The following is a 12,426-nucleotide window of genomic DNA, read 5'->3' as shown; positions in this document are numbered from 1 at the left end:
CTACTCGGGAGGCTGAGGCAGGAGAATGGCCTGAATCCAGGAGGCGGAACTTGCAATGAGCTGAGATCCTGCCACTGCACTCCAGCCTGGGCGACAGGGCAAGACTCTGTCTAAAAAAAAAAAAAAAAAAAAGATAAGTCTTGTCTTACATGAGGCAATATAAAAAGTGATACAAGTAAAAATATTTTTATTGTAATATTGTTCTCCTGTAGAAGACAATGGACAGCATTTGGACCTCACCCCAATTGTGTTTACCTCTGACAAAGGATAGAATCAGTCAAACCCTACAGTGGCTATGAGAGTCATATGCCAGTTTGCTTATGATAGAGTGAATTCCTGGATGAAAGACTTTCAGAGGTAGACCAAGAAAATTCCTGACCAAACTTGGATAAGGTGGTCACCCTAGAAATATCTGAACAAACACAGACCCTGCAGAAAGCATCATTCACACAGAGAGAAGAGGAAAACAAAAGAATAAGCTGGGACCCCACAGCCAAGCTCCATGGGACCAGCAAGGAAAATGCCTCAAACAAGAAGTATTCTCATTTCTTTTAATCCGTTCTCCGTGCAAGAAAAAAAAAAAAAAAAAAAAAAAAAAAAAAAGGTGCATGTCAAATGCCCAGAAAGGCCCCTTTGCTTTATATAATTGGAGCTGGTTAAATAATGGCATGTAATTGAGCATGGGCTCAACGTGTCCATTTAGTGGAAGCATGAAATTTTACACCACTTTCTCGTCTCTCTATGATTTAACAAGTAAGCTAATTCTTCAAGAAACTAATTTTCCCAGGAATGCTCTCATTATCCTGTTTTGTCCTTCACAACAACACTTACAATTTTGGGGGAAAATATTTGAAAACTTTAATTCAGGGTAAGTTAGAAAATAGACATGCTCTATTTGTTCTGTGTTGCTTATCTGGTGGTGTTTCCATCCTTATCTAGGATCTGACCAAGGTATTCCAACAACCTCATGTTACACAGATTCATTTAACTTTTACATGAATTTGTTGAAATGAGAATTGCTGACACCAATGCTTTGATGAATAAGAAAAATGAAGTTTGGATGAGAAGATTTCCCAGTATCAGACAGTGATTAAGATGAGGTTTAGAATCCAGTCTTGAAATCTAAGTTACTCCATCTATTCAAAGGACTCTGACCCACACAAGTTATTCCAATGTCAGTCAAGTTAAAATAAGGTTATACTGTGTTATGGTTGACTCTAAATCCAATGGCTTCTGTCCTTATATGAAGGAAAGAAACATGGAGATACAGACAAACAATAAAGAAAAAGTCCATGTGAAGATGCAGTCAGCAATAGGAGTTATTCAGCTGCAAATCCAGGAACACCAGGAACTACTGGCAATCCCAGAAAGCTAGAAAAGGAAAAAAAAAAAAAAAAAAAAAAAAAAAAAGGAAGGTGATAAAAAGGAAAGTAAAAAAAAAGAGAAAAAAATGCTATAAACAACATCTATGACATAACTATATAGTTATACTCTTACATACAATTTTTTAAAATTTTTTCCATAAGTTATTGGGGTACAGGTAGTATTTGGTTACATGAGTAGGTTCTTTAGTAGTGATTTGTGAGATTTTGGTGGACCCATCACCCAAGCAGTACACATTACATGATATTTGCAGTCTCTTATCCCTTGCGCCTTTCCACTCTTCCCCACAAGTCCCCAAAGTCCATTGTCTGATTCTTATGCCTTTGCTTACTCATAGCTTAGCTCCCACATATCAGTGAGAGCACATGATGTTTGGTTTTCCATTTCTGACTTACTTCACATAAAAATAATAGTCTCCAGTCTCATCCGGGTCACTCCAAATGGTGTTAATTCATTCCTTTTTATGCTGCATAGTATTACACCATATATATATATACACACACCATATGGTATAGTATTACACCATATATATATATATATGTATACACACACACACACACACACACACACACACACACACACACCAGTTTCTTTATCCACTTGTTGATTGGATGGGCATTTGGGTTGGATATACAATTTTGCTATTGTGAATTATGCCACTATAGTAATATGTGTGCAAGTATCTGTTTTGAATAATGACTTGTTTTCCTCTGGGTAGATACCCAGTAGTGGGACTGCTGTATCAAAGGGTGACCCATTCTCACCACTCCTCTTCAACATAGTACTGGAAATCCCAACCAGAGCAATCAGACAAGAGAAAGAAATAAACGGCATCCAAATCAGTAAAAAGTAAGTCAAACTGTCACTGTTTGCTGAGGATCTGATCATTTACCTTGAAAACTCTGAGGAATCCTTTAGAAAGCTTCTGTAACTGACAAAAAAATTCAACAAAGTTTCTGGATACAAGATTAATATACACAAATCAGTAGCTCTTCTATATACCAACAGTGACCAAGCAGAGAATCAAATCAAGAACTCAACCCCATTTACAGTAGCTCCAAAAAAAAAATTAAAATACTTAGGAATATACCTAACCAAGGAGTAGAAACAACTCTACAAGTAAAACTACAAAACACTGCTGACAGAAATCACATGTGACACAAACAAACTGAAACACACCCCACACTAATGGATGGGTAAAATCAATGTTGTGAAAAATCACCATACTGCCAAAAGCAATCTAAAAACGTAATGCAGTCCTCATCTAAACATCACATATAATTTAAAGAACATAAATCTCAAACAAGAAGTCATGAGAATTCCTTATAGGGTTCAGCTTGTGCCCATTTTCAATCTCCAAAAGAAAAAAAAAAATGGCCTTAAATCAGGAAAAGAATAAAGGACAAAAATGCCAAAAAAATTAAATTGTTTATTCCTTTTAAAAGAATTGCCTTCCAACTTTACCAAAGTTGTTGTTTTGGTTTGGAACATCCATATGGTTTACAACAGATATAGACAAAGTCTTAGAATATTTTCTCTCTTTGGTGTTTTAGTTCCTTATGGAAATTTCCTTCTATTTTTATTTGTATATTGCCCTATTTAATGATGGTGTTCATTCACTTCTGGCTTTGAATAAAGCTTTATTCATTTCTATTTCCTTTATTTCCCTGATTCCAGAAATAGTAGTCTTTACATATAGAAGAAGACAATTAAATGACTTCTAGTAGAGGGAACATGATAAAAGATTTGCATAATTGTGTGCACATGGTTCTCAATTGTTGATCTTGCTCTGATCTGCTGTGCTATAACTCAAGCTGACAAAATGTGTGGAAAGCAGTAAAATTTCCTATTATGAGAAAATGAAGGCTTAAATCAACATGCACTTATTCCATGAGCAATCTATTATTTAAATCAAAATGTATTGAACATTATTCTTAAAATATCTCATTCAACTAATTCCAAACAAGTTTTATAATCAGATTATTCCATGCAAAGAAAAAAACTTCAAGGATATTACAGTTGAGTGATTTCTACAAAAAGAGATCCTGCTCCAGGTATTTTTATTTGTTTTTGGGCTTTCTTGAAATTCCATTAAATTTTGTAAATTCTAAAGTGACTTTTTCATTCATGATTTGTTTTCCAAATTGGGTTTGCATAGATGTAATTTAGAAATTTTGAGAGAAATTTGAGGTAGAAGTTTATGATTTTTTTTTTTAAGATTTTTCCAGTCTTACTCAAATTCCAATAGAATGTTAACAACATTATATTTATAGACATTTTTCTCTTACATGATAGAAAAAAAGTAGTTCAGAAAAGTCTGAGTTTTGTGAGGTATGCAAAACTTATCAGGCCCAGGGAGACAAGAGTGTGTGAGACTTTAGCCACACTCACTTCCTGGAACACCCATGCCGGGGGGCAATTGTTTGAATACATTTTATTTCTAACTAGCTGACTCACCTATTAGCTTCATGTCTCTGGAATTTGTAATACAAAGAACAATTTATAGCCAATCAATAGTTTATGTTATTTTGATGTAAATTCTTGATAAATCATTTAGGAACTGCCTCTTTATTTTTTCCTTTAAAAATTCACTTGTTCCTGCTGTTGATCGGAGCATACATTCTGGTCAACTTGAACCTATGGTCCTGGGTTATAATCTTCAAACTTGGACCACAGAAACTCTCTACTTACACTGCATGTGTCTTATATTTCCCCTCCACCTCCTTAGGCCAGCATATCTGCACAACTGACATCTGTCTAAGGAATGAGGAACACTAATAAAGTCCATTATTGGAACACACACAGACACATGCGCACACATACACACACACGACAAAAGTCACACACCTAAAAAGTATTAAATAGTATATTCAAAATAATCATAATGGCTCATAATTTAAACAGCTACACAATTCAGTGGATTTCTCTAGGATGCAGGATTCACAATTAACAGAATTTTCAGTGATGTTTTCATCACATTTGAAAGCTTTTCTCCTTCCCTTGCAGGACCTCCTCAAAAGAATCTAGGCTGGACATGGTGGCTCACACCTGTAATCCCAACACTATGGAAGGCCAAGGTGGGTGGACCACTTGAGGCCAGAAGTTCAGGACTAGCCTGGCTAACATGGCAAAACACTGTCTTTACTAAAAATATATTAATTAGCTGGGTTTTGTGACAAAGGCCTGAAGCCACAGCTGCTTGGGAGTCTAAGTCATGAGAATCGCTTGAACCTGGGAAGCAGAGGTTACGGTGAGCTGAGATCACACTGCTGTATTCCAGCCTGGGTGACTGAAAAAGACCCTATCTCAAAACAAAAACAAAAATTCCAAAGATAGGGTACACATCAGTGTAAAATAACTTTGATGCTGAAGGAAGCCACAGCTCTTGAAAGATTTACAGATTTCTTTTACAAAGGTACTATTCTGGCTACAGTGGTGGACTGTAAGTCTTAAATGAGGTGGGCTGGACACGTTGGCTCAGATGTGTAATCCAAGTACTTTGGGAAGCCAAGGAGGGTGGATCATGAGGTCAGGAGTTCGAGACCAGCCTGGCAAAAATGGTAAAACCCTCTCTCTACTAAAGATAAAAAAAAATTAGCTGGAAAGATACAAAACCTAGCTGGGAGTGGTGGCACATTGCATCTGTAACCCCAGCAACTCAGGAGGCTGAGGCAGGAGAATTGCTTGAACCTGAGAATTAGAAGTTGGAGGGAGCTGAGAGAGTTCTTACCATTGCACTCCAGCCTGGATGACAGGGTGAGAATTTGTCTCAAAAAAACAAAACAAACCAATTAAATGAGGTGGTTATGCTTTCATACTTGAGTCTCTACATAATAGAGAGTTAAGGTCAGTTAATGTAGTATGTAGAAAAACACCCATTAAGTTTTCACCTGATTACAAACAGTTGAGTTTCAGTTAATCATAGCTATCCAATGAATCAGATTCTTCTCAAGTAATGTGAATGCCACATCACATTATGCCCAAATAAAGAAGATGGCCAGCTTTGGCCAATCAGATGATTTTTCTGGTTTGCTTCTGTGTTTAGTCTAAAAACCTCTCTTGTTACACAGCTTGGCACAGTTTTCTGGACCTCCCCTCCTTCCAAGTGCCACCTCACTTGTGAATCATTATTTGCTTAAATAAAGTCTGCTAATTTTTGCTAAAGGTTTTTTATTATAATAATTTTAATAATTTCAAGAATGTTCACATAATCAAAATATTGATTTTTTTTTCATTATGGCTAATAAAGACTTTTTTATGTAGAGGAGACACAATACAGTGTCTGTTTAGATGTGATGCATTTCAGAAGCCACCTTGAGAAAGACTGCACTGGCTATATATGTTCCTGTGAGTTACAACAAAACATTCCATCTAGGAAGAAAAATAACACACTTTGCTTCCTAACTGCAGGTCCTCAGGATTTTGTTTTTTTAAAAAGTAATGTCTAAAGGAAAGCAAAATTGCCAGGTGGAAAAGTAAGGTTCTGGATCATCAAAAAAAAGTATCTTTGCTGTTTTGCATTGTTTCAGGCAATGTAAGAGAGAACCTATTGTGTAATACCTAACGTTGTTTTTGGACTCTCCCTAACCATATAGCCTTGTTTCCACATGAACAAGCTCTTCCTTAGCTGAGAAAGCTGGATGAACTCAATTTGGCTCCTTCATTTACAAGACATCAAGGACTCTTTACCCACCCCCTTCCTCAAGGAGTTAACTTGTGTAAGGTGACTCTCAACATATCAAAGAGTCCAATTAATTGATAAGGTACTGAAGCAACGACTGTACAAAGTTCCAGGATTTTGCACAAGAGATAACACCATAAAGCCCTGAGTTTGTGTCCAGGGGAGCCCCCCATACCTGTCACCTTATGATAGATTTAGAGTCCTGCACTTGCAACTGTTTTTATCCCTGTAACCATTTGTGTTTTTCATTTTTTTGCATGTTTTTACTTTTGTGGAATTGCTGCAGTTCAGCTCCCCTCCCACTTTCTAAACCAAAGTACAAAGGAAAACAAAGCCCCTTCCTCGGGGCTGAGAGAATTTCTGTGTTAGCTGTCTCTCAGTCAACAGCTAATAAAGGACTCCCAAGTTAATCTCAAAGTGTGGCGTTTCTGTCTAATTCTCTTGGGTGCAACATTTGGAGGCCCCAGCGAGATTTATTATTCACTACTAGGCAAAAGCTGGGCTCACTCTGGGATCCCACAGATGGATGGTCAGCTTATAGGGGAGGTGCCACCTGAAAAAAAATTTTTCCAGGTCCCCAAAAGTTGACCATCTTCTGTAGGAGAGTGGATCGACTACTGCGTGTGTGTGCCCACAAAATTCAACCTCTGAGTCCTCAGCTTCTGACCCAAGGGTCAGGTAAGTCAGATATGACTTCAGTTTGGTGAGAGTGAAGCAGTCCTGATGAGAGCATCCCTCTCTTTAACTCTGCCCACTCTTCTAGGACGCTGGAGGACAGAGCCCTGGTTTTCTGTTAGGCACCTTTTGGTTCTGGTTTGGGGAGAGGGAAGGAGCCCTGACAAAGGTGTCCCTCTCTTGACTCTATCCATACTCCGGATGCTACAGGATAGAGTTCTGGTTTCTAGCAGGCCAGCCTCTCCATTAAAACTAATCTCTCACTCTCTGGTCCTCTCTTTCTTTCTTTCTCTTTTTGCTCCCATTTCTCTATCTCTTCTCCTCCTCTTGTTCAGGTCTCCCAGGACCATTGTTTAGAATGGGAAATAAGAAAAATTGTTATAAACTCTGTGTGAATGTGTGCACGACAGAGGAGTCCAGGGGTCTACCTCTGCATCTCCAGTTTGTAGCTCCATGGTGAAAGCTATGGAGTTTGACTGGGCCCTCACCTGTGGTTCGGTGGTGACCTTGTAAGGCTTAAGGCAGCATCAGGCATAGCTCAATCTGAGCCGGGAGTTTATACTGGCCTGCCAATGCTAAGAGGAGCCCAACTCCCCTCAGGGGGAGCGGCCAGGCAGGCATCTGACTGATCCCACCACGGGACCCCCTCCCCTTGTCTACCTAATAAAAACCATCATAATTGTTTATATATTCTAAGTCTATTGCTTGTTTTATGTTTATTGTCCTGCTCGGTGTCTATTGTCCTGTTTAGTTGTTGTCACAGTTTCATATGTCAGGTCATTGATACTGCCCAAGACATCTGGGCAAGAACTTCTTCAAGGTCCTTAGTGTTGATTTTTTATCAAAGGAGGTTAAATTTCTCATCAATCATTTGGGTTGTCCATCCTAGTCCTGCTTTTTCTGTCACAAATAAATCAGATTTTGTTATGGGAACAAGTGTGGGGGCATTTCGCCTGTTTGGGATTTCTGGCCTCATGAAGGTTGCTAGCATTTAGATTGACACACCCCATGTCCAAGTGACTGGGCCACCTCCAGACTAAACCAGTGGTGGGTTCAAAATAGCCACTCTGCAGACCTCCTTATTCATCTCTTCAGTCATCCTATAACTTTGTCATGCCCTTATATAGGGCACTGTGCAGAGAAACCGACGCCCTTACCGCTTTACTACGTTTAGACTCTTATTCTATTCCTCTGTGACTACTCTCCTACTTTAGGAAATATCTGAGGAGTGGCCCTTTTCCTGCTTATCCCTATCCCTTACCTTGTATATCTTGTTTTCCAGAGTCACAGCAAGTTCAGCATCTCTAGGACTTGACTCTTCTCTCACTCATCAAACCCTTAAAAAAAAAAAAAAAAAAAGGCCAAGTTTGAGCTATTTGCCTTTGAGTCATGGAGACACCAAAAGTATTTATGCTACAGGTCCAGGGAAAGAGGGAGGACACCTACATCCATCTGGCCAAGGAGACCTCAGGTCGTCCTCTAGTCCTCCCTCAATCTTAAAACTAAAGTTAACCATCATGTGGCAAATAGTGTTAGCTATCGTTGTCTTTCTGCTCCTTATGGTTATGTTAATTCTGTTTTCTGATACTCCAGTCCCCCAGGGAGTGAGTTTCTCTGTCCATGCTGGGTTTGATATCCCTGCTCAAACCTTGTTAACCTCCCTCCAAAAATGGGAAACTCCTCTTCCTGGACTTATAAGGATTGGAGCCCCTTCCAATGTATGTTGAAGAATTTTTCTCTAGGCTTTTCAGAGGATTTTGGGGTCTGCCTTAAAAAAAGCAAACTCTGGACACTCTGTGAAGTAGAACAGCCAAAGCTTGGAGTCAGGAGGCCCCCATTAGGGTCATTGAACCTTGCAATTGTTCAGGCTGTGTGGAGGGTTGTTGCTGGAACACTCAGTCACACCAATCAGTTTCCCTACATTGATCAATGGCTGAGTTTGGTCAGAAGCCCTCCTCCATGGCTTTGCTCATGTGCCATTCATAATTCTGCCTCCAAGGTCCTTTTGAGCCAGACCACATTTTTGACTTGACCCTCGGCTGGTTCAGCTCCCCCTGAACTGCCTCCCTCTGAAGAAAAGGAGAGTCTCCCACACCCAGTTCCTGCTACCTTATAACTCTTCTTCTTCCTTAGAATCTTCCCTTGTCTCCTCGACTACGTCCCTTGTAGGCTTGCCATCTATTGCCTCTCTATTGCAGCTGTGGCCAGAGGAAGTAGACCACCTTCTACCACTGAGAGAAACACAAGTCTCTCTGGGTAATAACCGCTTAGTCCCAATCTTGATTTATGTCCCTTTTTCTACTTCTGACCTGTGTAACTGGAAGACTCATAATCTTCCCTTTTCTGGAAAGTCCCAGGTGTTGATCTCACTGATGCAGTCCACGCTCTGGACCCATTGACCCACCAGGGATGACTGTCAGCAGCTCCTTTTGACTCTTTTTATCTCAGAAGAGAGGGAACATATCTGAAGAGAGGCCAGAAAGTATTTCCTCACATCAGCCAGTAGGCTGGAGGAGGAAGCTAGAGACCTTCTTGAGGACGTCTTTCCCTCTACTCAGTCTAATTGGGACCCAAACTCCTCAAGTGGGAAGACAACATTGGATGATTTCACCAGTATCTCCCTGTGGGTATCAAGGGAGCTGGTCAGAAACCCATAAACTTGTCTAAGATGACTGACATTGTGTAGGGGCTGGATAAAGTCATTGGGAGTGTTTTTAGAATGCCTCCAGGAGGTCTATCAGACTTATACACCTTTTGACCTGGTGACTCCCAAAAATAGCTATGCTCTTAATTTAGCATTTGTTGCTCAGGCAGCCCCTGATATTAAAAGAAAACTCCAAAAACTGGAGGAATTTGCTGTGATGAATATCAGTCAGCTTTTAGAGATGGCCCAAAAAGTTTTTGACAAGCAAGAGTTTGAAAAACAAAAACAAGCAGCACAGGCAGGTGAAAAGGACACTGATGAAGCATCCAAAAGACAAAAAATATCTTAGTAGCAGCTATCCAGGAGATCAAGAAAGGAAGGCTCCCATCACAGAAAAATGGCTGGAAAACCTCAGGTCCCCACCAGAAGGGCAAAAGAGGTGAACTGGCTCTCCTAGAGAAAGACCAATGTACCTATTGCAAGCAGACTAGGCACTAGAAAAAGGAATGGCTGCTACAGCCAGAGGAGAAATCAGAAAATAAAAAAGTCCTCACCCTCCCTGAAATGAAGGAGTCAGATGACTGACAGAGCCAGGGCTCCCTCGCTCTTGGCCCCTGGGAGCACATGGTGACCACTACAGTGGGGGGCCAGCCTGTATGTTTCCTAGCAGGGGCAGAGCACTCAGTGCTGCAGACCCCCTTGAGCAGTGTCTCTAATAAAAGAATGGCTGTACAAGGGACTACTGGAGCTATTCGAGAATATCCTGTCACACACTCACAAGAAGTGAGCTTGGGACGGACTCATTTCTTGTGGTCCTAGACTGTCCTTTTCCTCTCCTCAGATGAGACCTGATCCATAAGTTACAGGCCTCTGTCTCCTTCTCAGCCCCAGCAGACCCACCTCATGCTAGGAGATACAGAGCCCCCCACTGCCCAACTCCTGCTAACTCCTCTGTCAGAGGAATATCTATTATTTTCAAAACAATAGATAATACTGAAAAATAATACTAATCCTCTCCTATTGGACTTACAGACACACTTTCGCTGCTTTTGGACCGAGTCAAATCCCCCAGAACTGGCTAAACACCATTCGCCAGTGGTCATAGAGCTCCTGTCCACTGCCTTGTAAGTCCAGGTAAAGCAATATCCTATGAGTTAGTGGGCTAGACAGTGGGTAAATCCCCATATTCAACAACTGTTACAAGCTGGCACACTCACACCATGTCAGTTCACCTGGAATACTACATTTTTTCTGTCCAGAAACTTGGAACTAATGATTACTGGTCAGTATAGTACTTAAGGGAAGTTAATAAATGGAGCATTACTGTCCATCCATCTGTCCCTAATCTGCATACTCTACTTAGCCTGGTTCTGCCAGAACATAGAGTATACACTGTCCTTGACCTACACAATGACTTCTTTGCTATTCCTCTGGTCCCCAAGAGTCAACTGATCTTTGCTTTTGAATGGACATATCTTGGCTCAGGAGACATCACCCAGTTGTCCTGGACTTGATTAACTTAAGGTTTTAAAAATTCCCCCACCCTTATTGGAGAGGCTCTCCAGCAGGATTTTATACCATTCTGAGCCAGTCACCCTAACTGTACTCCTCTTTGGTACGTGGACGACGTTTTATTCGATACTGAAACTAAAGACAGTTGCCTGCAACATACTAGGGACCTACTTTACCTCCTTCAAGAGCTTGGGTATCTAGCCTCAGCCAAGAAGGCACAGCTTTGTCTTCTCAGAGAGTCCTACCTGGGATACAAGATAAACCAAGGAAAAAGGGCACTCACCAGTGCCCGGAAAGAAGCTATCCTAGAAATCCCCACTCCCACCAACAAGAAAAGGTACATAAATTCCTGGGGGTCATGGGATAATGTTCCCTGTGGATATCATCGTTCACAGAGATTGCCAAGCCCCTGTACACTGCTATGGGAGGGAATGGCCTGTCAGTTTGGACAGACACAGAGGAACAGGCTTTTCAACATCTGAAAAAGGTGTTAACTGAAGCCTCTACTCTAGCCATCCCAAATATCTCAAATCCTTTTCACCTGTTTGTCCATGAAAGCCAGGGAGTTGCTAAGGGGGTGCTTACTCAGACTTTAGGACCCTGGAAACACCCAGTGTTTTATCTGTCTAAGAGGCTGGATCCTGTGGCCTCTGGATCACCAAGTTGTCTGTGAGCCACAATGACAATAGCAAGCCTAGTCCAAGAGGTTGATAAGTTAACTCTAGACCAACATTTAACCCTTATGGCATGAGAAGCCATAAGGGTTAAATGTTTACTACAAAGTACTTCTGGAAAATGTATGTTGAAGGCTCTCATCCTACAGTTTCAGTTTACTATTAGATCAGCCTCATTTGACTTTCTCTCCCACAAGGTGTTTGAATTCAACTGCTTTACTCCTTGATCCAGACTTCACTACACCTGTCCATGGCTGTCAGGAACTGTTGGAAACTAGCTGACCTCATCTCCAAGATGTACCTCTAAAAGAAGCGGAAACCACTGTGTTTATAGTTGGTAGCAACTTCCTTGAACAGGGTTATGAAATACTGGCACAGCCGTTACTATTGAGAGGGATGTGCTGTGGTCCCAGTCATTACCAGTAAACACCTCTGCACAAAAAGCTGAATTGATCGCCCTCATTCAGGCTTTCTGATGGGGTAAGGATAAACGTATTAACATTTACACTGACAACAGGTATGCTTTTGCTATTGTACCTGCACATGGAACCATCTATCAGGAGCATGGGCTACTCACCTCAGCAGGAAAGATTATCAAAAACAGAGAAGAAATTCTAGCCCTGCTTGAAGCCATATGGCTCCCTCAGCAGGTGGCTGTAATCCACTGCAAAGGACATCAAAGAGAAAACATGGTGATTGCCCATAGTAAACAGAAAGGTGACTCAGAGGCCCGGGATGCAGCACAACTTCCAGTCATGCCTCTTAACTTATTACCCGCAGTCTCCTTTCCACAGTCAAATCATGTATGGGAGGGCACCTCCTATCTTACCTAAGCTATGAGATACCCATTTGACAGA

The sequence above is a fragment of the Macaca fascicularis genome, chromosome Y (assembly GCF_037993035.2).
Source record: "Macaca fascicularis isolate 582-1 chromosome Y, T2T-MFA8v1.1".
Classification (NCBI taxonomy): Eukaryota; Metazoa; Chordata; class Mammalia; order Primates; family Cercopithecidae; genus Macaca; species Macaca fascicularis.
Note: the sequence above shows the minus strand (reverse complement) of the source record.